The following is a 23,741-nucleotide window of genomic DNA, read 5'->3' as shown; positions in this document are numbered from 1 at the left end:
CTACCTCACGCAGGTCCGCTCTGGTCGGGCGTCGCTGCTCACTGCACTCCCAGGTCAGCCGCTGTGGTCGGGCCTCGCCTCGCCCCTCCTTTTAAAGTTGCCGCGCTGCCTCTACCTCACGCAGGTCCGCTCTGGTCGGGCGTCGCTGCTCACTGCACTCCCAGGTCAGCCGCTGTGGTCGGGCCTCGCCTCGCCCCTCCTTTTAAAGTTGCCGCGCTGCCTCTGCCTCACGCAGGTCCGCTCTGGTCGGGCGTCGCTGCTCACTGCACTCCCAGGTCAGCCGCCAGGACCATATTTGCCAGGAATGGGCTGCCGGAACAGATGTGTTCTGATAATGGACCGCAATTTGTGTCCGAAGAATTCAGAAAGTTCTTAAAAAACAATGGGGTTAAGCACTACACGTCCGCCCCATACCATCCCGCCACCAATGGATTGGCTGAAAAGTTTGTCCAGACCTTCAAGAAGGCCATAAAGGCCATGGGTAATGAAGACATAAAACTTCAGCACAAGGTGGATAACTTCTTATTCGCGTACAGGAATGCAACACATATGGTTACCAACCAAACTCCCGCCATGATGTTCTTCAATAGAAACCTAAGATGCCGGCTGGATTTGGTCAAGCCCAACATCAGAAGGGACGTGGAGAATCGGCAGTTTCAAGGCATGAATGAAAGGCCAACTAGAACCTTCCAGATAGGTCAACAAGTTTTGGCCCGGGACTACCGTACCGAGAAATGGCAGCCTGGAACTATCTGCACACGACTAGGACCACTGATGTATACCGTGGACATCGGAGAAAGCATAATACGGCGCCATGCTGACCAAATCATAAAGTCATCCAAAAAGGGACAACCTACACCACAACTCTATACGTCTAACGATGAAGTAGAGATATCCATATCTACCTCCGATCCGGTGATACTGGAACCCGATGAACCCGACACTGGCATTCAAGCCGAATCAGCCTTGCCAAAAGAACCTACTACACCACCAGAAACTACTACACCCCCGAGGCGTTATCCGGCCCGAGTCAGGAGGCCTCCTGAGAGACTGACTTATAATTAATTAACTACAGCAATGTGTATATTATTTTTCTTATAACATGTAATTAATAATTACTTAAAATATGATGTACTGGTTAGCTAAAAGGGGAGGAATTGTAGTGTATGTACCTTTAAGAGCCCCAGGTGTGCTGTAATGCCGGTAATTGCCACTCGGGCTATATAAGCCTGTATATTGTGTATATCCGTTAGAACCCCCCCCAGACATTGCTTAAGTAAACACCTATGAACCAACTCCTGTCTTCAGTGTCTTTATCAATACACGGACACGACAGCCTCCTTCTGTTCCAATGTAACAGGCTCGAGGGGCTGATTGGCATCCTCTTGTTCCAGTGTAACAGGCACGAGGGGCTGAATGGTTTCCTCCTGTTCCTATTTAACCGGCCCGAGGGGCTGAATGGCCTCCTCCTGTTCCTATGTAACAAGCTTGACGGACTGAATGGCCTCCTCCTGTTCCTACACAACAGGTTCGAGGGGACTGAATGGCCTCCTTCTGTTCCTATGTAACAGTCTCAGGGGGCTGAATGGCCTCCTCCTGTTCCTGTGTAACAGGCTCGAGGGGCTGAATGGCCTTTTCCTGTTACTGTGTAACAGGCACGATGGGCTGAATGGCCTCCACCTGTTCCTAAGTAACAGGCTCGAGGGGCTGAATGGCCTCCTCCTATTCTTGTGTAATGGGCTCGAAAGATTGAATGGCCACCCCTTGTTCCTATATAACAGATTTGTAGGACTGAACGGCCTCCTCCTGATAAAGCGCAACAGGCTTAATGGTGCTGAATGGCCTCCTCTTGTTCTTTAGTGACAGGCTCGAGGGACTGAATGGCCTCCCCTTGTTCCTGTGTAACAGGCTCGAGGGGGATTGAATGGCCTCATTCTGTTCCTGTGTAACAGGCTCGAAGGACTGAATGGCCTCCTCCTGTTCCTATTTAACAGGCCCGAGAGGCTGAATGGGCCTCCTCCTGTTCCTACACAACAGGTTCGAGGGGACTGAATGGCCTCCTCCTGTTCCTGCGTAACAGGCTCGAGGGGCTGAATGGCCTCCTTCTGATCCTTTGTAACAGTCTCAAGGATCTGAATGGGCCTCCTCCTTTTCCTGATGTAACAGGCTCGAAGGACTGAATGGCCTCCTCCTGTTCCTATGTAACAAGCTTGACGGACTGAATGGCCTCCTCCTGTTCCTACACAACAGGTTCGAGGGGACTGAATGGCCTCCTTCTGTTCCTATGTAACAGTCTCAGGGGGCTGAATGGCCTCCTCCTGTTCCTGTGTAACAGGCTCGAGGGGCTGAATGGCCTTTTCCTGTTACTGTGTAACAGGCACGATGGGCTGAATGGCCTCCACCTGTTCCTAAGTAACAGGCTCGAGGGGCTGAATGGCCTCCTCCTATTCTTGTGTAATGGGCTCGAAAGATTGAATGGCCACCCCTTGTTCCTATATAACAGATTTGTAGGACTGAACGGCCTCCTCCTGATAAAGCGCAACAGGCTTAATGGTGCTGAATGGCCTCCTCTTGTTCTTTAGTGACAGGCTCGAGGGATTGAATGGCCTCCCCTTGTTCCTGTGTAACAGGCTCGAGGGGGATTGAATGGCCTCATTCTGTTCCTGTGTAACAGGCTCGAAGGACTGAATGGCCTCCTCCTGTTCCTATTTAACAGGCCCGAGAGGCTGAATGGGCCTCCTCCTGTTCCTACACAACAGGTTCGAGGGGACTGAATGGCCTCCTCCTGTTCCTGCGTAACAGGCTCGAGGGGCTGAATGGCCTCCTTCTGATCCTTTGTAACAGTCTCAAGGATCTGAATGGGCCTCCTCCTTTTCCTGATGTAACAGGCTCGAAGGACTGAATGGCCTCTCCTGTTCCTGCGCAACAGGTTCGAGGGGGCTGAATGGCCTCCTTCTGTTCCTATGTAACAGGCACGAGGGGCTGAATGGCCTCCTCCTGTTCCAGTGTAACAGGCTCAAAGGACTGAATGGCCTCCTCCTGTTCCTATCGTAACAGGCTCGAAGGGCTGAATGGCTTCCTCCTGTTCCTATGTAATAGGCTGGGGGTGCGGAATGGCCTCCTCCTGTTCCAGCGTAACAGGCTCGAGGGGATTGAATGGCCTCCTTCTGTTCCTATGTAACAGGCTGGATGGGCTGAATGGCCTCTTCCTGTTCCTAAGTAACAGGCTCGAGTGGCTGAATGGCCCCCTCCTGTTCCTGTGTAATGGGCCCGAGGGATTGAATGGCCTCCCCTTGTTCCTATATAACAGGTTTGTAGGACTGAACGGCCTCCTCCTGATACTACGCAACAGGCTTAAGGGGGCTGAATGGCTTCCTCTTGTTCTTTAGTAACAGGCTCGAGAGACTGAATGGCCTTCTCCTGTTCCTACACAACAGGTTCGAGGGGACTGAATGGGCCTCCTCCTGTTCCTGTGTTTATCCGAGATCAGATTCACACGCTTGAAATATTAAGTGGAGGAGATTGAGGGCACAATTATCAGCCGACTCTGTTCTCTTTATTTAACAAAGAGCTACTGAGTCTACATTTGCCTGTATTGAATTACCGAGAACTCATTTGTTTTGCCAAGTGGTTCGTTCAGTTTGAAAGAACAAAAAGGCTGTGACTCTGATTTATATAGCAGCTTTTGTGACCACAGGACATCCCAAAGGCAATGACGTACTTTTTGAAGTGTAGTCACTGTTGCAATGCAGGAAAAGCACTAGCCATTTTGCGCACAGCAAGGCCCCACAATCAGCAAACATCACAATGACCAGATGATCTGTTTTAGTGATGTTGGTTGAGGGATAAATATTGGGCCCAAAAAATCGCGTAGAACTCACCTCCTGCTCTTCTTCCAATATTGCCCATTGGCACTTGTACACCAACCTGAGAGGACTGACGTCGGTCTCGGTTTAATGTCTCATCTCAAAGGACAGCAACTCTGACAGTGCAGCGCTCCCTCAGTACTGCCCCTCCCACAATGCAGCGCTCCCTCAGTACTGCCCCTCCGACAGTGCAGCGCTCCCTCAGTACTGCCCCTCCCACAATGCAGCGCTCCCTCAGTACTGCCCCTCCGACAGTGCAGCGCTCCCTCAGTACTGCCCCTCTGACAGTGCAGCGCTCCCTCAGTACTGCCCCTCCCACAATGTAGCGCTCTCTCAGTACTGCCCCTCCCACAATGCAGCGCTCCCTCACTACTGCCCCTCCCACAATGCAGCGCTCCCTCAGTACTGACCCTCTGGCAGTGCAGCGCTCCCTCTGTAATGACCCTCCGGCATTGCGGCGCTCCCTCAGTACTGCCCCTCCGACAGTGCAGCACTCCCTCAGTACTGCCCCGCCGACAGTGCAGCGCTCCCTCAGTACTGCCCCTCCGACAGTGCAGCGCTCCCTAAGTGCTGTTACTCCGACAGTGCAGCACTCCCACAGTACTGCCCCTTCGACAGGGCAGCGCTCCCTCAGTACTGCCATTCCCACAGAGCAGCAGTCCCTCAGTACTGCCACTCCGACATTTCAGCACTCCCTCAGTATTGCCCCTCCCACAGTGCAGCACTCCCTCAGTACTGCCCCTCCGCCAGTGTAGCGCTCCCTCAGTACTGCCCCTCCCAGACTGCAGCACTCCCTCAGTACTGCCCCTCCCATATTGCAGCGCTCCATCAGTACTGCCCCTTCAACAGTGCAGCGCTCCCTCAGTATTGCCGCTCCAACAGTGCAACGCTCCCTCAGTACCACCCCTCCGAAAGTCCGGCACTCCCTCAATACTGCCCCTCCGACAGAAACATAGAAACATAGAAACATAGAAGATAGGAGCAGGAGTAGGCCATTAGGCCCCTCGAGCCTGCTCCCCCATTCAATGAGATCATGGCTGATCATCTAATTTCATTACCCGGTCCCTGCTTTCTCCCCATACCCTTTCATCCCTTTAGCCTTAAGAAATATATCCAAATCCTTCTTGAATATATTTAATGAATTGGCCTCAACTGCCTTCTGTGGTAGAGAATTCCACAGGTTCACCACTCTCTGGGTGAAGAAATTCCTCCTCATCTCAGTCCTAAATGGCTTACCCCTTATCCTTAGACTGTGACCCCTGGTTCTGGACTCCCCGACCATCGGGAACATCCTTCCTGCATCTAGTCTGTCCAGTCCAGTCAGAATTTTATAAGTTTCAATGAGATCCCCTCTCATTCTTCTAAACTCCAGCGAGGACAAGCCCAATCGTCCCAATCTCTCCTCAGACGTCATTCCTGCCATCCCAGGTATCAGCCTGGTGAATCTTCGCTGAACTCCTTCCATGGCAAGAACATCCTTCCTCAGTTAAGGCGACCAAAACTGCACACAATACTCAAGATGTGGTCTCACCAAGGCCCTGTACAGCTGCAGCAAGACATCCTTGCTCCTGTACTCAAACCCTCTCGCTACGAAGGCCAACACAACATTTGCCTTCTTAACCGTCTGCTGCACCTGCATGCTTACCTTCAGCGACTGATGCACAAGTACACCCAGGTCTCGTTGCACTTCCCCTTCTCCCAATCTATTGCCATTCAGATAATAATCTGCCTTCCTGTTTTTGCCACCAAAGTGGATAACGTCACATTTATCCATGTTATATTTCATCTGCCATGCTTTTGCCCAATCACCCAACCTATCCAAATCATCCTGGAGTTTCTCGGCATCCTCCTCACAGCACACACGCGCACCCAGCTTTGTGTTGTCTGCAAATTTGGAGATATTGGGCTGGAGTTTCATTCAGAAGTCGGGAAGGAGGCGGGACTACAACCTTCGGGTTATAGTCCCGCCTCCATCGAGATGCGGCCAATCTACGCGATTTTAACTTGATTGACCTTGTTGAGCCCACCCAGCGGGCTCAGCAGGCCAATTAAGGGCCACCCGGCAACAGGTGATGTCACAGACTGAAATTTCATCTGTCAAGACGTGCTGACAGCTGAAATATCAATGTTTCACAGCTGTTTGAAGCTGTCAAACACTGACAGTCTTACTTCTAACCTGAGTCCTTCTACACAGACTCAGTTAGAAATCTCACCGGCACTGAAAGCTGAAGGCTGTCACTTTTGACAGATCGCAGCCATTCTGCTTTCTGTGCCGGCTGAGTGATGGACTCCCGAAGCCTAGAGGAAGGAAGGCTGTAAAGGTAAGTACAGGTAATTTAAACTTCTTTACACACTTTAGACACACCAAACACACTTACCTTTGCACTCATACACCCATCACTCACCTGAACACCGACATCTCGACCCCTCCAAGTCCTTCAACCCGACAGCCCGCCTGCTCTAACCTGGCGTGGTTTGGAGCCGTTGGGACTCCCACACGACACTCTTCAAAATAGGGATTAGGCTAAAAACTGCCTGTTAACTACCTGTTAGCAGGCAGTTAATTGGCACTAATCCCGTCCCGCCTCTGGTCAGCGGGTCACAGTGCGGGGCGGGTACCCGCCTCCTTTGAAACTTACATGGATGCGGGTTTTGGACGGGATGGTGTCGGGACGCCCGAATTCGGGATTTTATCCCCCGCACGCCTAAAAGCCCGCCTCACGGCACACTGAAAATCAAACCCTATGTAACTCAATGTAGCCATGGCCTGCAATTCACACTGAGATGAAACAGGATCACAAGTTTACAAACAAACAATTCAAAGATTCTTTGATTGAGTGAAACACCTTGATTTTAAAATTCTCATCCTTGCTTTCAAAACTCTCCATGGCGTCGTCCCCTCCCTATCTCTGTAACCTCCTTCAGCCCAGAACCCTCCCTATCTCAGTAACCTCCTCCTGCTTCTACAACCCTCCATATCTCTGTAGCCTCCTCCAGCCCCTCAACCCTCTCTATCTCTGTAACCTCCTCCAGCCCCTACAACCCTCCCTATCTCTGTAACCTCCTCCAGCCCCTAAAATCCTCCCTATCTCTGTAACCTCCTCCAGCCCCGCAACCCTCCCTATCTCTGTAACCTCCTCCAGGCCTGCAACCCTCCCTATCTCAGTAACCTCCTTCAGCACCTACACCCCTCCCTATCTCTGTAACCTCCACCAGCTCTACAACCCTCTCTATTTGTGTAACCTCCTCCAGCCCCGACAACACTCCCTACCTCTGTAACCTCTTCCAGCCCCTACAACCCTCCCTATATCTATAACATCCTCCAGCCCCGACAACCCACCCTATCTCTAAAGGCTCCTCCAGCCCCTACAGCCCTCCCTCTCTCTGTAAACACCCCCAGCCCTAAAACCCCCCCAATCTCTGTAACCTCCCCCAGCCCCTACAAACCTCCCTGTCTCTATAACCTCCTCCAGCCATACAACCCTCCCTATCTCTGTAACCTCCTCCAGCCATACAACCCTCCGTATCTCTGTAACTTCCTTCCGCCCTACAACCCTCCCTATCTCTGTAACGTACTCCAGTCCCTACAACCCTTCGTATCTCTGTAACTTCCTTCCGCCCTACAACCCTCCCTATCTCTGTAACGTACTCCAGTCCCTACAACCCTCCCTATCTCTGTAACCTCCTCCAGCCCATATAACCCTCCCTATCTCTGTAACCTCCTCCAGCACCTACAACCCTCCCTATCTCTGTAAACTCCTCCAGCCCCTACAACCCTCCCTATCTCTGTAACCTCCTCCAGTCATTACAACCCTCCCTATCTCTGTAACCTCCTGCAGCCCGACAGCTCTCCCTATCTCTGTAACCTCCTCCAGCCCCTACAACACTCCCTATCTCTGTAACCTCCTCCAGCCCCTACAACACTCCCTATCTCTGTAACCTCCTCCAGCCCTACAACCCTCCCTATCTCTGTAACCTCCTCCAGCCCCTACAACCCTCCCTATCTCTGTAATCTCCTCCAGCCCCTACAACCCTCCCTATCTCTGTAACCTCCTCCAGCCCCTACAACCCTCCCTATCTCTGTAATCTCCTCCAGCCCCTACAACACTCCCTATCTCTGTAACCTCCTCCAGCCCTACAACCCTCCCTATCTCTGTAACCTCCTCCAGCCCCTACAACCCTCCCTATCTCTGTAACCTCCTCCAGCCCTACAACCCTCCCTATCTCTGTAACCTCCTCCAGCCCTACAACCCTCCCTATCTCTGTAACCTCCTCCAGCCCCTACAACCCTCCCTATCTCTGTAACCTCCTCCAGCCCCTACAATCCTCCCTATCTCTGTAACCTCCTCCAGCCCCTACAACCCTCCCTATCTCTGTAACCTCCTCCAGCCCTACAACCCTCCCTATCTCTGTAACCTCCTCCAGCCCCTACAACCCTCCCTATCTCTGTAGCCTCCTCCAGCCCTACAACCCTCCCTATCTCTGTAACCTCCTCCAGCCCTACAACCCTCCCTATCTCTGTAACCTCCTCCAGCCCTACAACCCTCCCTATCTCTGTAACCTCCTCCAGCCCTCCGAGTCTCTGCGCTCCTCCAAATCTGGCCTCTTGGCCGTCCCTCGATTTTAATCGCTCCACCATTGGCGGCCGTGCCTTCAGCTGACTGGACCATAAGCTGTGGAATTCCCTCCCTAAACCTCTCCGCCTCTCTCTCTCCTCCTTTAAGACGCTCCTTAAAACTGACCTCTTTGATCAAGCTATTGGTCACCTGTCCTAATATCTGCCCACTTGGCTTGGGGTCAAATCTTATTTGATAATCGCTGCTGTGAAAGTGCCTTGGGACATTTTACTGTGTTAAAGGCGCTATATAAATGCAGGTAGTTGTTGTTGTTGCTGTTAATATTTCCAACTTGGATTGTCCAGTCTCGCTCCTTTCAAATAAGATAAGAAGTGATAAAACACAGCATGACAGTCTCGCCTTTACACCAAATAATACATTTCTCAACACAATGGATTGACTTAGATTGGGTTTGAAGATCAGAGAATCAGACCGCACGGAGAGAGGCCATTCAGCCCATCGTGCTTGTGCTGGCTCTTTTGTAGAGCGATCCAAATCATCCCAATCCCCCCTGCTCTTTCCCCAAAACCCTGCAACTGTTTCCGTATCGAGTGTTTACCCAATTCCCTTTGGAAAGTTACTATTGAATCGGATTGGTTAGGTAGTTACTCAGCACTGAGGTAAGACCTGGACACAATTGGGACAAGTAGAACGTGGAAAGGACTGAACACCAAGAGACACCAGAAGGAGACATTCTAACATTGGTTGATACTGAATTACCCACCCGTTATAGGGACTGCCAGAAGACAAGTCCCCCATAACAGACTGTTCACTAAGGTTGAAGCCCATCGGATTGAAGACAAATTATTGACCTTTGTCAGGGGAGTGGGGCTAATTGGAGCGCTCTTTCAAAGAGCTGGCACAGCACGATGGACCGAATGGCCTCCTTCAGTGCTGTATCATTCTCTGAGCTTCAAACCTAATCAAAGTCATCTGTCAAAAGTCACCAATGGGGATGGTGACTCTGGACAATGGGGATGGGAATTCAGGATAATGGGAACTCTGGACAATGGGGATGGTGAATCTGGACAATGGGGACGGTGACTCTGGACAATGGGGACGGTGACTGGACAATGGGGAAGGTGACCCTGGTCAATGGGGATGGTGAGTCTGGACAATTTCTAATGTTGGTGTTCAGAGAGATTTGGTTGTCTCGTTTAAGAAACACAGAAAGGTAGCATGCAGGTACAGCAAGCAATAAGGAAGGCAAATGGCATGTTGGCCTTTATTGCAAGGGGGTTGGAGTATAAGAGTAGGGAAGTCTTGCTACAGTTGTATAGGGCCTTGATGAGACCACACCTGGAGTACTGTGCACAGTTCTGGTCTCCTTATCTAAAGAAGGATATACTTGCCTTGGAGACAGTGCAGCGAATGTTCACTAGATTGATTCCTGGGATCAGAGGGCTGTCCTATGATGAGAGATTGTGTAGAATGGGCCGATACTCTCTGGAGTTTAGAAGAATGAGAGGTGATCTCATTGAAACATACAAGATTCTGAAGGGGATTGACAGGGTAGATGCTGAGAGGTTGTTTCCCCGGCTGGAGTGTCTAGAACTAGGGGGCATAGTCTCTGGATAAGGGGTAGAGGGGTAGGCCATTGAGGCCATTGAAACTGAGATGAGGAGGAATTTCTTCACTCAGAGGGTTGTGAATCTTTGGAATTCTCTGCCCCAGAGGGCTGTGGATGCTGAGTCTTTGAATATATTCAAGGCTGAGACAGATAGATTTTTGGACTCTAGGGGAATCAAGGGATATGGAGATTGGGCAGGAAAGTGGAGTTGAGGTCGATGATCAGCCATGATTGTGAGGGTGCCGGTTAGTTCCCTCAGTAACCCCTAGATGGCACCTTCACTTGTTTGTTTCCTTTTGCTAAATTGTTACTAGTTTACTTAACTGCCTTTTATCAGGTTTATTGGTTTCACCTGTTTTTGCTTGTATTTAAGTTCTGTGGTTTCTTCCCTCTGTGCTCAGTCTTGACAAGCCATTTGCCTAGTGGTAGCTTGTCTTGAGCTCCTATGTTTGTAAATGTTTACCTGTGTGATTCTAGTAAAGTACTTTTATTTAAGACTGCATACCTGCTTCTCGCCTCATCTGTCTGCACTTGGGTCCAGAACCAGCCTCGCCCAGACAATGATCTTATTGAATGGCGGATCAGACTCGAGGAGCCTTATGGCCTACTCCTCCTTCTAGTTCTTATGTACACTGTCTCATCAAACACTCCCAGGGTAGGTACAGCACAGGGTTAGATACAGAGTAAAGCTCTCTCTACACTGTCGCATCAAACACTCCCAGGGCAGGTACAACACGGGGTTAGATACAGAGTAAAGCTCCCTCTACACTGTCCCATCAAACACTCGCAGGGCAGGTACAGCACGGGTTAGATACAGAGTAAAGCTCCCTCTACACTGTCCCATCAAACACTCCCAGGGCAGGAACAGCACGGGTTAGATACAGAGTAAAGCTCCCTCTACACTGTCCCATCAAACACTCCCAGGGCTGGTACAGCACGGGTTAGATACAGAGTAAAGCTCCCTCTCCACTGTCCCATCAAACATTCCCAGGGCAGGTACAGCACGGGTTAGATACAGAGAAAAGCTCCCTCTCCACTGTCCCATCAAACACTCCCAGGGCAGGTACAGCACGAGTTAGATACAGAGTAAAACTCCCTCTACACTGTCCCATCAAACACTCCCAGGGCAGGTACAGCACGGGTTAGATACAGAGCAAAGCACTCTCTACACTGTCCCATCAAACACTCCCAGGGCAGGTACAGCACGGGTTAGATACAGAGTAAAGCTCCCTCTACACTGTCCCATCAAACACTCCCAGGGCAGGTACAGCACAGGTTAGATACAGAGTAAAGCTCCCTCTACACTGTCCCATCAAACACTCCCAGGGCAGGTACAACACGGGGTTAGATACAGAGTAATGCTCCCTCTACACTGTCCCATCAAACACTCCCAGTTCTTTTTTTTAAATCGTTGATAAGAATTCTTATATTTATAAGATGTGTCAGGAACTGGAAGCGGTGGAAAACTTGAATCATTTATAAGATCAGTTCCAAAAGGCTGCATTAGATCTGCCTGAGTGCCAATTTAATGCTTTATTACAAATGTTTGAGATCATAGTTGAGCCCCACCCCTGCTCTCCGTTCCCTCGGCAGCTGAATAACATGATCTCTGTGCTTCTTGTTTGTGCAGGAGGGGCTGTGCAAAGGCTGCTATGTTAGCCACAGGAAGTGGGTGTTGAGTCACGCAGGACTTACTGGACGACAGACACGACTCCTCGTCCCAGGACTGTGAGGGCAATTAAACCCAACAGCAACTTCCCCGGGATATCCTCTCTCTGCGTGACCACAGAATCAGCTGGCTGGTAAGTTTGGGGCACTGAGAGTGAGAGAGGGGGAGAGTGAGACAGAGTGAGACACGTACAGAGAGAGAGAGAGAGAGTGAGACATACAGAGAGAGTGACTGAAAGAGACAGAGACAGAGAGAGAGATAGAGACAGAGAGAGAGACAGAAAGAGAGAGAGAGACAGAAAGAGAGAGAGTGAGAGACAGAGAGAGATGGAGAGAGACAGCGAGAGAGAAAGAAACAAAGACGGAGAGAGGGACTGGCTGAGAGACATAGACAGATAGAGTGGCAAAGAAAGGGAGCGATAGAGAGACAGACAGAGAAAGAATGTGAGACAGGCAGAGAGAGGGAGACAAAGAGATAGAGGGGGAGAGAGACAGATAATGTGAGACAGAGATAGGCCTAGGAATCTGTCTCGGGCGGTAGGGTGTAAAGAGCGGTATCGGATCGCAATGCCTGATATTCAGCCCTGTTGCAGTCAGAGAGACAGAGACGGAGAAAATGAGCATCTAATCTGGCACTGAATTCATATCCAGCATCCCGGGTCAGACCGGGTGTACTAGGACACCGGAAACCGCTTTAAAAACCCCAATTATAAACCCCATTTAAACCCCATTGAATAGCTCCCATTTGAAACTCCTTTTTATACATATTTGAAATTCAGAGACTGAGAGGGAGGGGAATGGGGAAACTTCCCAAGTTCTTTGCTCGTTTAAAAGTTTTGTTACAAATATGTCTCAATAAACCTGTTACACAGGAACAGGAGGAGGCCCATTCAGCCCCCTCGAGCCTGTTACATAGGAACAGGAGGAGGCCCATTCAGCCCCCTCGAGCCTGTTACACAGGAACAGGAGGAGGCCCATTCAGCCCCTCGAGCCTGTTACATAGGAACAGGAGGAGGCCCATTCAGCCCCTCGAGACTGTTACACAGGAACAGGAGGAGGCCCATTCAGCTCCTCGAGACTGTTACATAGGAACAGGAGGAGGCCCATTCAGCCCCTCGAGACTGTTACATAGGAACAGGAGGAGGCCCATTCAGCCCCCTCGAGACTGTTACACAGGAACAGGAGGAGGCCCATTCAGCCCCTCGAGACTGTTACATAGGAACAGGAGGAGGCCCATTCAGCTCCTCGAGCCTGTTACATAGGAACAGGAGGAGGCCCATTCAGCTCCTCGAGCCTGTTACACAGGAACAGGAGGAGGCCCATTCAGCCCCTCGAGACTGTTACACAGGAACAGGAGGAGGCCCATTCAGCCCCCTCGAGCCTGTTACATAGGAACAGGAGGAGGCCCATTCAGCCCCTCGAGACTGTTACATAGGAACAGGAGGAGGCCCATTCAGCTCCTCGAGCCTGTTACACAGGAACAAGAGGAGGCCCATTCAGCCCCCTCGAGCCTGTTACACAGGAACAGGAGGAGGCCCATTCAGCTCCTCGAGACTGTTACACAGGAACAGGAGGAGGCCCATTCAGCCCCTCGAGACTGTTACACAGGAACAGGAGGAGGCCCATTCAGCCCCCTCGAGCCTGTTACATAGGAACAGGAGGAGGCCCATTCAGCCCCTCGAGACTGTTACACAGGAACAGGAGGGGGCCCATTCAGCTCCTCGAGCCTGTTACATAGGAACAGGAGGGGGCCCATTCAGCTCCTCGAGACTGTTATACAGAAACAGGAGGGGGCCCATTCTGCTCCTCGAGCCTGTTACACAGGAACAGGAGGAGGCCCATTCTGCTCCTCGAGCCTGTTACATAGGAACAGGAGGGGGCCCATTCAGCCCCCTCGAGACTGTTACACAGGAACAGGAGGAGGCCCATTCAGCTCCTCGAGACTGTTACACAGGAACAGGAGGGGGCCCATTCAGCTCCTCGAGCCTGTTACGCAGGAACAGGAGGAGGCCCATTCAGCCCCCTCGAGACTGTTACACAGGAACAGGAGGGGGCCCATTCAGCTCCTCGAGCCTGTTACACAGGAACAGGAGGGGGCCCATTCTGCTCCTCGAGCCTGTTACACAGGAACAGGAGGAGGCCCATTCTGCTCCTCGAGCCTGTTACATAGGAACAGGAGGGGGCCCATTCAGCCCCCTCGAGACTGTTACACAGGAACAGGAGGAGGCCCATTCAGCTCCTCGAGACTGTTACACAGGAACAGGAGGGGGCCCATTCAGCTCCTCGAGCCTGTTACGCAGGAACAGGAGGAGGCCCATTCAGCCCCCTCGAGACTGTTACACAGGAACAGGAGGGGGCCCATTCAGCTCCTCGAGCCTGTTACACAGGAACAGGAGGGGGCCCATTCAGCTCCTCGAGCCTGTTACACAGGAACAGGAGGAGGCCCATTCAGCCCCCTCGAGACTGTTACACAGGAACAGGAGGAGGCCCATTCAGCTCCTCGAGCCTGTTACATAGGAACAGGAGGAGGCCCATTCAGCCCCCTCGAGACTGTTACACAGGAACAGGAGGAGGCCCATTCAGCTCCTCGAGACTGTTACACAGGAACAGGAGGAGGCCATTCAGCCCCTTGAGACTGTTACACAGGAACAGGAGGAGGCCATTCAGCCCCTTGAGCCTGTTACACAGGAACAGGAGGAGGCCAATTAAGCTCCTCGAGACTGTTACACAGGAACAAGAGGAGGCCCATTCAGCCCCTCTAGCCTGTTACACAGGAACAGGAGGAGGCCCATTCAGCTCCTCGAGCCTGTTACATAGGAACAGGAGGGGGCCCATTCAGCTCCTCGAGACTGTTACATAGAAACAGAAGGAGGCCCATTCAGCTCCTCGAGCCTGTTACATAGGAACAGGAGGGGGCCCATTCAGCTCCTCGAGACTGTTACATAGAAACAGAAGAAGGCCCATTCAGCTCCTCGAGACTGTTAAACAGGAACAGGAGGAGGCCCATTCAGCTCCTCGAGACTGTTACACAGGAACAGGAGGAGGCCATTCAGCCCCTTGAGTCTGTTACACAGGAACAGGAGGAGGCCCATTCAGCCCCTCGAGCCTGTTACACAGGAACAGGAGGAGGCTATTCAGCTCCTCGAGACTGTTACACAGGAACAGGGTTGGCCCATTCAACTCCTCAAGACTGTTACACAGGAACAGGAGGAGGCCATTCAGCCCCTTGAGCCTGTAACCATCTGAACAGGAGGAGGCCATTCAGCCCCTCGAGCCTGTTTCATAGGAACAGGGGGAGGCCTTTCCGCCCCTTGAGCCTGTTATATAGGAACAGCGGGAGGCCTTTCAGCCCCTCGGGCCTGTTCCACCATTCAGGAAGCGGGTTCCTCGACCAGGAAGGAACCCCATTAGTTTATGAGCAATCGGAAAAGGTGGGAATATTTGGAGATGCGGAGCAGGCCGGGTTGGAGTCTGGGGAAGGATTAATGGTTTAGAGGGTGGAGCTCTGATCTTAATTGAAAACTGGGCATTAAACTTGTTCCTTTGTTGCTGTCTGCGGTTCTTTCGGGGAAAAAGAGAGTCGCGCCCCCTTTGGGGCATTAACAGCCCCTGCGCCCGAAATTCATCGGTAGTGTCCCAAGAGGGAAGCGGGGTGCTACTGGAAGTGCCCTGCCTCCCTCTTGGGGCACTGCACTGCGGCGCTGTAAGCCATTTAGGACAGAGATGAGGAGGAATTTCTTCACCCAGAGAGTGGTGAACCTGTGGAATTCTCTACCACAGAAGGCAGTTGAGGCCAATTCATTAAATATATTCAAGAAGGAGTTAGATATATTTATTAAGGCTAAAGGGAGCAAGGGATATGGGGAGAAGGCAGGGACAGGGTACTGAATTTGGATGATCAGCCATGATCTCACTGAATGGCGGAGCAGGCTCGAGGGGCCGAATGGCCTACTCCTGCTCCTATCTTCTATGTTTCTATGTTCTTCCCCTTCTTAAAGGGGAGCGGCCTAGTGCAGCGCGACCCGGGGACCAGCTGGGAGTGCCAGCAAAAGAGCCCGGCACTCAGGAGGAGCACAGCCAGCTCCCTGCGGGAGGGGGCATCACAGGAGGCCAGCGGTCAGCAACGGGGGCAGCTGCTGAAAGGCGGCCAGCAACAAAAATGGCCGCCCGGCACTATCCCTTTATTTAGCGCCACCCCGGACGCCGTTGTGCCCCCCCTGACACTGTCGGACATAGCGCCCAGCGGTAAGTCAGGGGGGGCGCTACCGAAGATCGCGGCCGGGGCGCTGCGCACGGTGATGATGTCATCGCAGGGGGCGCGGCGCCGTGGGACGCTAATGGTTCCCGCTGCCGCTAACCTCCTGTTGAATGTCGCGGGAGGCGTTGGCGGCGCCGCGCTCGGGCGCATAGCAACCGAATTTTTAGGCTTTTGCCTCTGAGCGAAGGCTCCGGACAACAGAAGAAGGCAAATACTGTTGTTTCATCTTGCCTATTCAGCGAGAGACTCACAACACTGTATGCGTTTCAGGGGAGGTCGTGAGAAGTTGAACTCTCTGGCATCAGGACCGGGGAAGCGGGTTTTTAAAACCTCATCACAGGAAAGGGATCAGTGAGGTGCTGGAATATGAGGGCCCAGTTCTCAGGCTCCATCCCCGGCCTGTGCTGAGTTAGCCTGATCTCACACCCGGTGTGGTACTGAGCCCCACACACACACGGAGCAGGAAAGGCCCAGGCTCCATCCCCGGCCTGTGCTGAGTGAGCCTGATCTCACACCCGGTGTGGTACTGAGCCCCACACACACACGGAGCAGGAAAGGCCCAGGCTCCATCCCCGGCCTGTGCTGAGTTAGCCTGATCTCACACCCGGTGTGGTACTGAGCCCCACACACACACGGAGCAGGAAAGGCCCAGGCTCCATCCCCGGCCTGTGCTGAGTTAGCCTGATCTCACACCCGGTGTGGTACTGAGCCCCACACACACACGGAGCAGGAAAGGCCCAGGCTCCATCCCCGGCCTGTGCTGAGTTAGCCTGATCTCACACCCGGTGTGGTACTGAGCCCCACACACACACGGAGCAGGAAAGGCCCAGGCTCCATCCCCGGCCTGTGCTGAGTTTGCTGATCCTGATCAGCATCCAGTAACTCCTGGCTCGAAAGCGTGCGGCTGAGTGAGTAGAAGGATGGCGATCGGCTGTGATTCACTCCCTGGTTGAATGTTCTGCGGACCCTCGGTGCCTGAGGTGCGGGAGGGCAGCCTGCGCCCATGGACCTCGGACGCCCCCCACCCCAGGGAGAATTGGCACCGTTACCTCCAGACTCGACTATTCCAACGCTCCCCTGACCAGCCTCCCACCTTCCCGCTCCGTGAACTTCAGCTCATCCGAATCTCCTCCTGTCCCGTATCCTAGCTCGCACCAAGTCCCGTTCACCCCTGTGCTCGCTGACCTACACTGGCTCCCAGCAATGCCTCCATTTTCAAATTCTTCATCCTTGTTTTCAAATCCCTCCATGGGATCACACACTCCCTATCTCTGTAACCTCCTCCAGCCCCTACAACCCTCCCTATCTCTGTAACCTCCTCCAGCCCCTACAACCCTCCCTATCTCTGTAACCTCCTCCAGCCCTACAACACTCCCTATCTCTGTAACCTCCTCCAGCCCTACAACCCTCCCTATCTCTGTAACCTCCTCCAGCCCCCACAACCCTCCCCATCTCTGTAACCTCCTCCAGCCCCTACCACCCTCCCTATCACTGTAACCTCCTCCAACCCATACAACCCTCCCCATCACTGTAACCTCCTCCAGCCCTACAACCCTCCCTATCTCTGTAACCTCCTCCAGCCCCTACCACCGTCCCTATCACTGTAACCTCCTCCAACCCATACAACCCTCCCCATCACTGTAACCTCCTCCAGCCCTACAACCCTCCCCATCTCTGTAACCTCCTCCAGCCCCTACCACCCTCCCTATCACTGTAACCTCCTCCAACCCCTACAATCCTCCCTATCTCTGTAACCTCCTTCAGCCCCTACAACCCTCCCAATCTCTGTAACCTCATCAAGCCACGACAACCCTCCCGATCTCTGTAACCTCCTCCAGCCCTACAACCCTCCTTATCTCTGTAACCTCCTCCAGCCCCCACAACCCTCCCTATCTCTGTAATCTCTTCCAGCTCTACAACCCTCCCTATCTCTGTAACCTCCTCCAGCCCTACAACCCTCCCCATCACTGTAACCTCCTCCAGCCCTACAACCCTCCCCATCTCTGTAACCTCCTCCAGCCCCGACAACCCTCCCTATCTCTGTAACCTCCTGCAGCCCCTACAACCCGCCCTATCTCTGTAACCTCCTTCAGCCCCTACAACCCTCCCTATCTCTGTAACCTCCTCCAGCCCTACAGCCCTCCCTATCTCTGTAACCTCCTTCAGCCCCTACAACCCTCCCAATCTCTGTAACCTCATCAAGCCACGACAACCCTCCCGATCTCTGTAACCTCCTCCAGCCCCTACAACCCTCCTTATCTCTGTAACCTCCTCCAGCCCCCACAACCCTCCCTATCTCTGTAATCTCTTCCAGCTCTACAACCCTCCCTATCTCTGTAACCTCCTCCAGCCCCGACAACCCTCCCTATCTCTGTAACCTCCTGCAGCCCCTACAACCCGCCCTATCTCTGTAACCTCCTTCAGCCCCTACAACCCTCCCTATCTCTGTAACCTCCTCCAGCCCTACAGCCCTCCCTATCTCTGTAACCTCCTCCAGCCCCTACAACCCTCCCAGTCTCTGTAACCTCATCCAGCCACGACAACCCTCCCGATCTCTGTAACCTCCTCCAGCCCTACAGCCCTCCCTATCTCTGTAACCTCCTCCAGCCCCTACAACCCTCCCAATCTCTGTAACCTCCTCCAGCCACGACAACCCTCCCGATCTCTGTAACCTCCTCCAGCCCCAACAACCCTCCCTATCTCTGTAACCTCCTCCAGCCCCTACTGTTAAGTCTGTGTGTTCCAGTTATGGTTAATATGAATCACTGCACACAGACCACAAGAATAACTTTAACAGGTCTTGACTAGTCGAAGGTCAGGGCTGAACTACTCAGCAAATTACTACACAGCACTTATATACCGGTGTGGTCACCACCGGTATTACCGTATACAGCAGCCAGAGAAAGTAGTACATCTCTTAAGGTGGAACAGGTTTAAGTTCTCTTAAGGTGGAACAAGTTACATACACCACAATCCTCCCTTTTTAGCTTAACAGTTATATCCCCATTTAACATAACATAATAACATATATACATATACAACTTCATGTAGAAACAGTTCAAAGGTTCAGTCTCTCAGGAGGCCTCCTGATTCGAGTTGGATAATGCCTTTCAGGGGTCCCTGATTCTTGTTGCTGAGGTGACTCCTCTAGTTGGTCTCTTATGTCTTGGACATCATCATCAGGTACATTCACTGCCGAGGTAGATGCTTCAGGTTCACTAACTTCTTCCACGGTTGTCTCTGTCGTAACCATGGGTTCGACCCTCGTTCTCGATTCCACCAGTTGGTCAGCATGACGCCGTATTACATTTTTACCAACATCTACCGTGTACATCAGGGGTCCTTGTCTGGCCCGAATTGTTCCGGATTGCCATTTCTCGTTTCCATAGTCCCTGGCCAACACTGGTTGTCCTACCTCGAAACTCCGAGTGGTCTTGTTATTTATATGCTGGAACTGTTTGTTTTCAACTTCCCTCCGCACATTTGGTTTTAACAAGTCCAACCTGGACCGCAACCTCCTGTTATAAAACATCATGGCAGGACTTTGGTTTGTCACTGCATGAGCGGCGTTTCGATATGCCAGTAGAAACTTGTCCACCTTATGTTGTAGTGGAATCTGATCTTTGCTCATGGCCTTTATTGCCTTTTTGAATGTTTGTACAAATCTCTCGGCCAACCCATTTGTAGCCGGATGATATGGGGCAGAGGTATAATGTTTCACCCCATTCTGCTTTAAGAATTTTTGGAATTCTTCTGACACGAACTGTGGTCCGTTGTCGGAACATATTTGTTCTGGCAATCCGTTCCTTGCGAATATCGTTCTTAACACCGCAATTGTCTTTTCTGAAGTAGTGGTAGTCATCTTGATCACTTCTGGCCATTTAGAATGTGCGTCCACCGCAATTAGAAACATGGAGTCCATGAATGGACCAGCAAAGTCAATATGTACGCGTTGCCATGGGGCTGAAGGTCATTCCCATGGATGCAGCGGTGCAATCGGAGGTGCATTTTGCACTTTTTGGCACCCTGAGCAGCTTTTCGTCAGCTCCTCTATCTGTTGGTCGATACCCGGCCACCACACATAAACCCTAGCAAGGCTTTTCATCTTGACTCCCCCCAGATGACCTTCATGCAGTTCCTTTAGAACTCTTTCCCTTAACTTAGGAGGAATAATCACTCTCGTTCCATACATCAATGTTCCTTGACAGACGGACAGCTGGTCTCGTCTTGCCGAGAATGCCGGTAACAGAGAATCACCATGTGCTGGCCATCCCTTCACTGTCACCTCATAGACTCGGGACAGTGTCGGGTCGTTCCTGGTTTCTCTTGCAATACTTGCATTGGTGACTGGTAAACACTCGATGATGGTCGAGTGAAATAACTCAACAGGGTCAACCTTCGTTGTCTCCTCTTCTTCAGGTAGTGGCAGGCGCGACAGCCCATCAGCATCACCATGCTGCTTTGTACCTTTGAATTCTATCTGATATTGATGTGCCCCTAGGAAAAGGGACCATCTCTGGAGCCTCTGTGCTGTCATCACCGACACACCCTTCTTAGGGTTAAAAATGGATACCAACGGCTGATGGTCTGTCAGAAGCGTAAACTTTTGGCCCTGCAGGTAATGATTAAACTTCTTTTCTCCCCACACAAGGCTGAGAGCCTCCCTGTCTATCTGAGCATAGTTGCGCTCAGCGGAGGTCAATGATCTGGATGCGAACGCGACTGGCCTTTCCGTGCCATTTGGCAACTTGTGTGAGAGTACTGCCCCAATACCATATGGAGAAGCATCACAAGCCAAACGAATAGGCAGTGTTGGGTTGAAGTGAGCCAACACTTCCTCTGAGGTTATCAATTCCTTGCTTTTGTGAAAGGCCTTCTTACAGTCCTCGCTCCACTCCCATGGTACTCCCTTCTGCAAAAGAGCATTCAGCGGGTGCAGTACCGTGGATAAATTTGGCAGAAACTTATGGTAATAGTTAATCAATCCTAGGAACGACCTCAACTGAGATACATTAACCGGAGCGGGAGCCTTCACAACCGCTTTGATCTTGTCAGGAGACTTATGAAGTCCCTCCTGGTCAATGATATGGCCACAGTACGAGATCCGCTTCTGAAAGAACTCACATTTCTGCCGATTAACTCGAAGTCCATATTCTTTCAATCTGATGAGCACCAGTTCCAAATTTGCGAGGTGTTCCTCGTCACCCACTCCTGTAATCAGAATATCATCCAGGTAACATTGTGTGCCTGGAATTCCCTGTAATACCTGCTCCATGGCCCTCTGCCAAATTGCTGGAGCCGATGCCACTCCAAAAACCAGTCTATTATACCGGTACAAGCCTCTATGCGTGTTGATCGTGAGGTACTGGCGTGACTCTTCCTCAACTTCCATCTGTAAGTACGCATGCGCCAGGTCTATCTTGGTGAAGTGTTTCCCGCCCGACAATGAAGCGAAGATATCCTCAATTCGCGGAAGCGGATACTGCACCGTGTGAAGCACCGGATTAACAGTGATCTTGAAATCTCCACAGATGCGAACCTTCCCTGGTTCTCCCGGCTTGTTGCTCGAAGGACGTTTCATCACGGGAACAATGGGCGTAGCCCACTCACTCCAGTCTACCTTAGACAGTACTCCTGAACGTTCTAGCGCTTCCAGCTCCGCTTCCACAGCAGGTCGTATCGCATAGGGTACCGGTCTGGCTTTGAAAAATTTTGGTTGTGCATGTTCTTCAATCTTGATGTTTGCCGTAATTCCTCTCAGTGTTCCCAGTCCCTGCTGGAACACCTCTTTAGCATCGTCCAATATTCTGGACAATCGTTTAGGTTTGACATCTGTTTCCCTGGCATCTACCGTTAGTGCTTTTAAGGAATGCCAGTCCATATTCATTTTTCTAATCCACTCCCGTCCCAGTAGTGGTGGACCTCCTTCAGGTAGCACATATAAGTCCATTCCTCGGCTTTCTTTGCCCTTGTGGACCACCTTTACCTCTATCTTTCCGATGGGGTATACTCTTTGCCCCGTGTATGTTTTTAATACAATCTCCGTATCCCATAGGGGAATATGTTGGAATAACCTTTTGTAATCTTTCTTATTCATGACTGTCAATGCCGATCCAGTGTCCAATTCCATCTTCACTTGGACTCCTGCTATCTGAAGTGTGACCCAAATTGTCTGGAGGTCTGCTTCCTTACCAACGTTGTGTACTCTTAAGCTACCCAGTTCATTACTGCTGGCGTCTGAATCTGACTTCTGTTCATTCGAACTGTCCTCTGTCACCTTGTGTACCTTTCTGTACTTTCCCTGCGGTGACTTTTTGTTGCTGGTCTTCTCTCCTGACCGGCATACTTTAGCTATGTGACCAAGCCTGCCACATTTTCTGCATTCCTTATTTTTGAACCAGCACTGGTTCTGATCGTGCGTTGTCTTTCCACAATGATAACATTTTACTGTACCCAAGACCATTTGATTTGTGCTGAGTTCCGGTGACCGTAGCTGCATTACCACCGTGCCTCTCGCTGCGGCTTCGTGCGATGCTGCCTTAGCGACAGCTTTATCAAGCGTCAGCTCATTCTCCTCAAGCAGTCGCTTTTGTGTCTCTTCTTTTAACAATCCACACACAAATTTATCTCCTAGTGCATCTGTTAGTCCTGTTCCAAACTGACAGTACTTTGCTAGCTTACGCAATTCAATTAAAAATTCAGCATTGCTTTCATCTTTCAGCTGCTTTCTGCTGTAAAATTTAAATCATTCGTCTAGCATCAGCGGCGTGGGGCTTAAATGATTTTTCAGGACGGTAACAATATCCTCGAAAGTCTTATCCGCCGGTTTCTCTGGTGATAGAAGGTGTTTCAATTGCCAGTATGTCTTCGCACCCATTAAGTTTAATAAGGTTAGTGCTTTATCCTCATCTGATATCTTATTTGCTTTACAATAAACTTCTATGCGTTCTACATACGTGGCCCAATCTTCAACATCGGCATCGAAATCGTTGATGTTACCACGCTTAGGCATCCTTGCAATCTTCTTGCGAAACAAAAAAAAAATTTCTTTTATTTTTTTTTTATTTTATTTTAAAATGGCGGTTTCCTGCGCTTGTCTTCTTCCCCCGCCGACGAAAATGGCGGCTTCCCGCGTTTGCCTTTCTCCCCCGCTGGCTGTAATGGCGATTGCCGTATTGCTGCCGTTCGCGCCTCCCCAGCGGTTCTCAATTCGTGCCTCCCAGCCCCTCTTGCAGTCCGGTCCTTTCCACCGGCTGCGGCTGAGTTCTCCGTGGTTTTTTAATTTTCTCCCGCGCCTTACGCTGTCCCGGTCGCTGCGCCTCGCGGCCTCGGTAGCTGCCCTGCCTTTTTCACCGGTCGCGGTCGAGCTCTCTCTTGACGCTGTTGCGTCTCCCAGCCCGCTTGCAGCCCGGTCTTTTACACCGGCTGCGTTTGCATTCACCGCGGCTCCCGTGCCTTACGCTGCCCCAGTCTCAGCGCCTCTGGCCCCGACTTCTGTCCGGCTCTTTTCCCCGGCCGTGGTCGAGTTCTCCGCCCTTATATCCTCCGTTTTCCCTCCCCTACTCCACAGCCAACGTGGCCGACTTGCTGCTCGTCGCTGATCGGCTTACCCACCACCATGGTAGAAGGGATGATCACTGCCTGTCGCTGATGGAAGGCTTCGTGTCAGGATTCTTCCTTTGCTCTTCAGACCCGAGTCTTTTCTCAGCAGGATGATGAGGGCGGATGCCTCTTCTCAACGCCCGTTAAACTGCCTTGGATGT

General features: G+C 51.6%; 1 protein-coding gene and 1 pseudogene across 2 annotated transcripts in view; one reads left to right on the top strand and one right to left on the bottom strand.

Moving 5' to 3' along the window:
* LOC147092117 (uncharacterized) overlaps nt 1–6,754 on the bottom strand; it is a 52,722-nt pseudogene extending 45,968 nt beyond the window's left edge.
* Nucleotides 6,755–11,667: 4,913 nt separating this feature from the next.
* The window catches only part of LOC147092116 (AMP deaminase 3-like), a 77,686-nt gene continuing 65,612 nt past the window's right edge, over nt 11,668–23,741 (top strand). For both annotated transcript variants that reach the window (XM_085975843.1, XM_085975844.1), the window contains exon 1: nt 11,668–11,854. The gene's annotated coding sequence lies outside the window, so the exon portion shown is untranslated. The remainder of the gene's footprint in view (nt 11,855–23,741) is intronic.

The sequence above is a fragment of the Somniosus microcephalus genome, unplaced genomic scaffold (genome assembly GCF_052327205.1).
Source record: "Somniosus microcephalus isolate GS21.2 unplaced genomic scaffold, FLI_Smic_1.0 unresolved_chr2, whole genome shotgun sequence".
Lineage (NCBI taxonomy): Eukaryota > Metazoa > Chordata > Chondrichthyes > Squaliformes > Somniosidae > Somniosus > Somniosus microcephalus.
The sequence above is the reverse complement of the archived record's forward strand: the minus strand, read 5'-3'. Positions and strand labels throughout refer to the sequence as shown.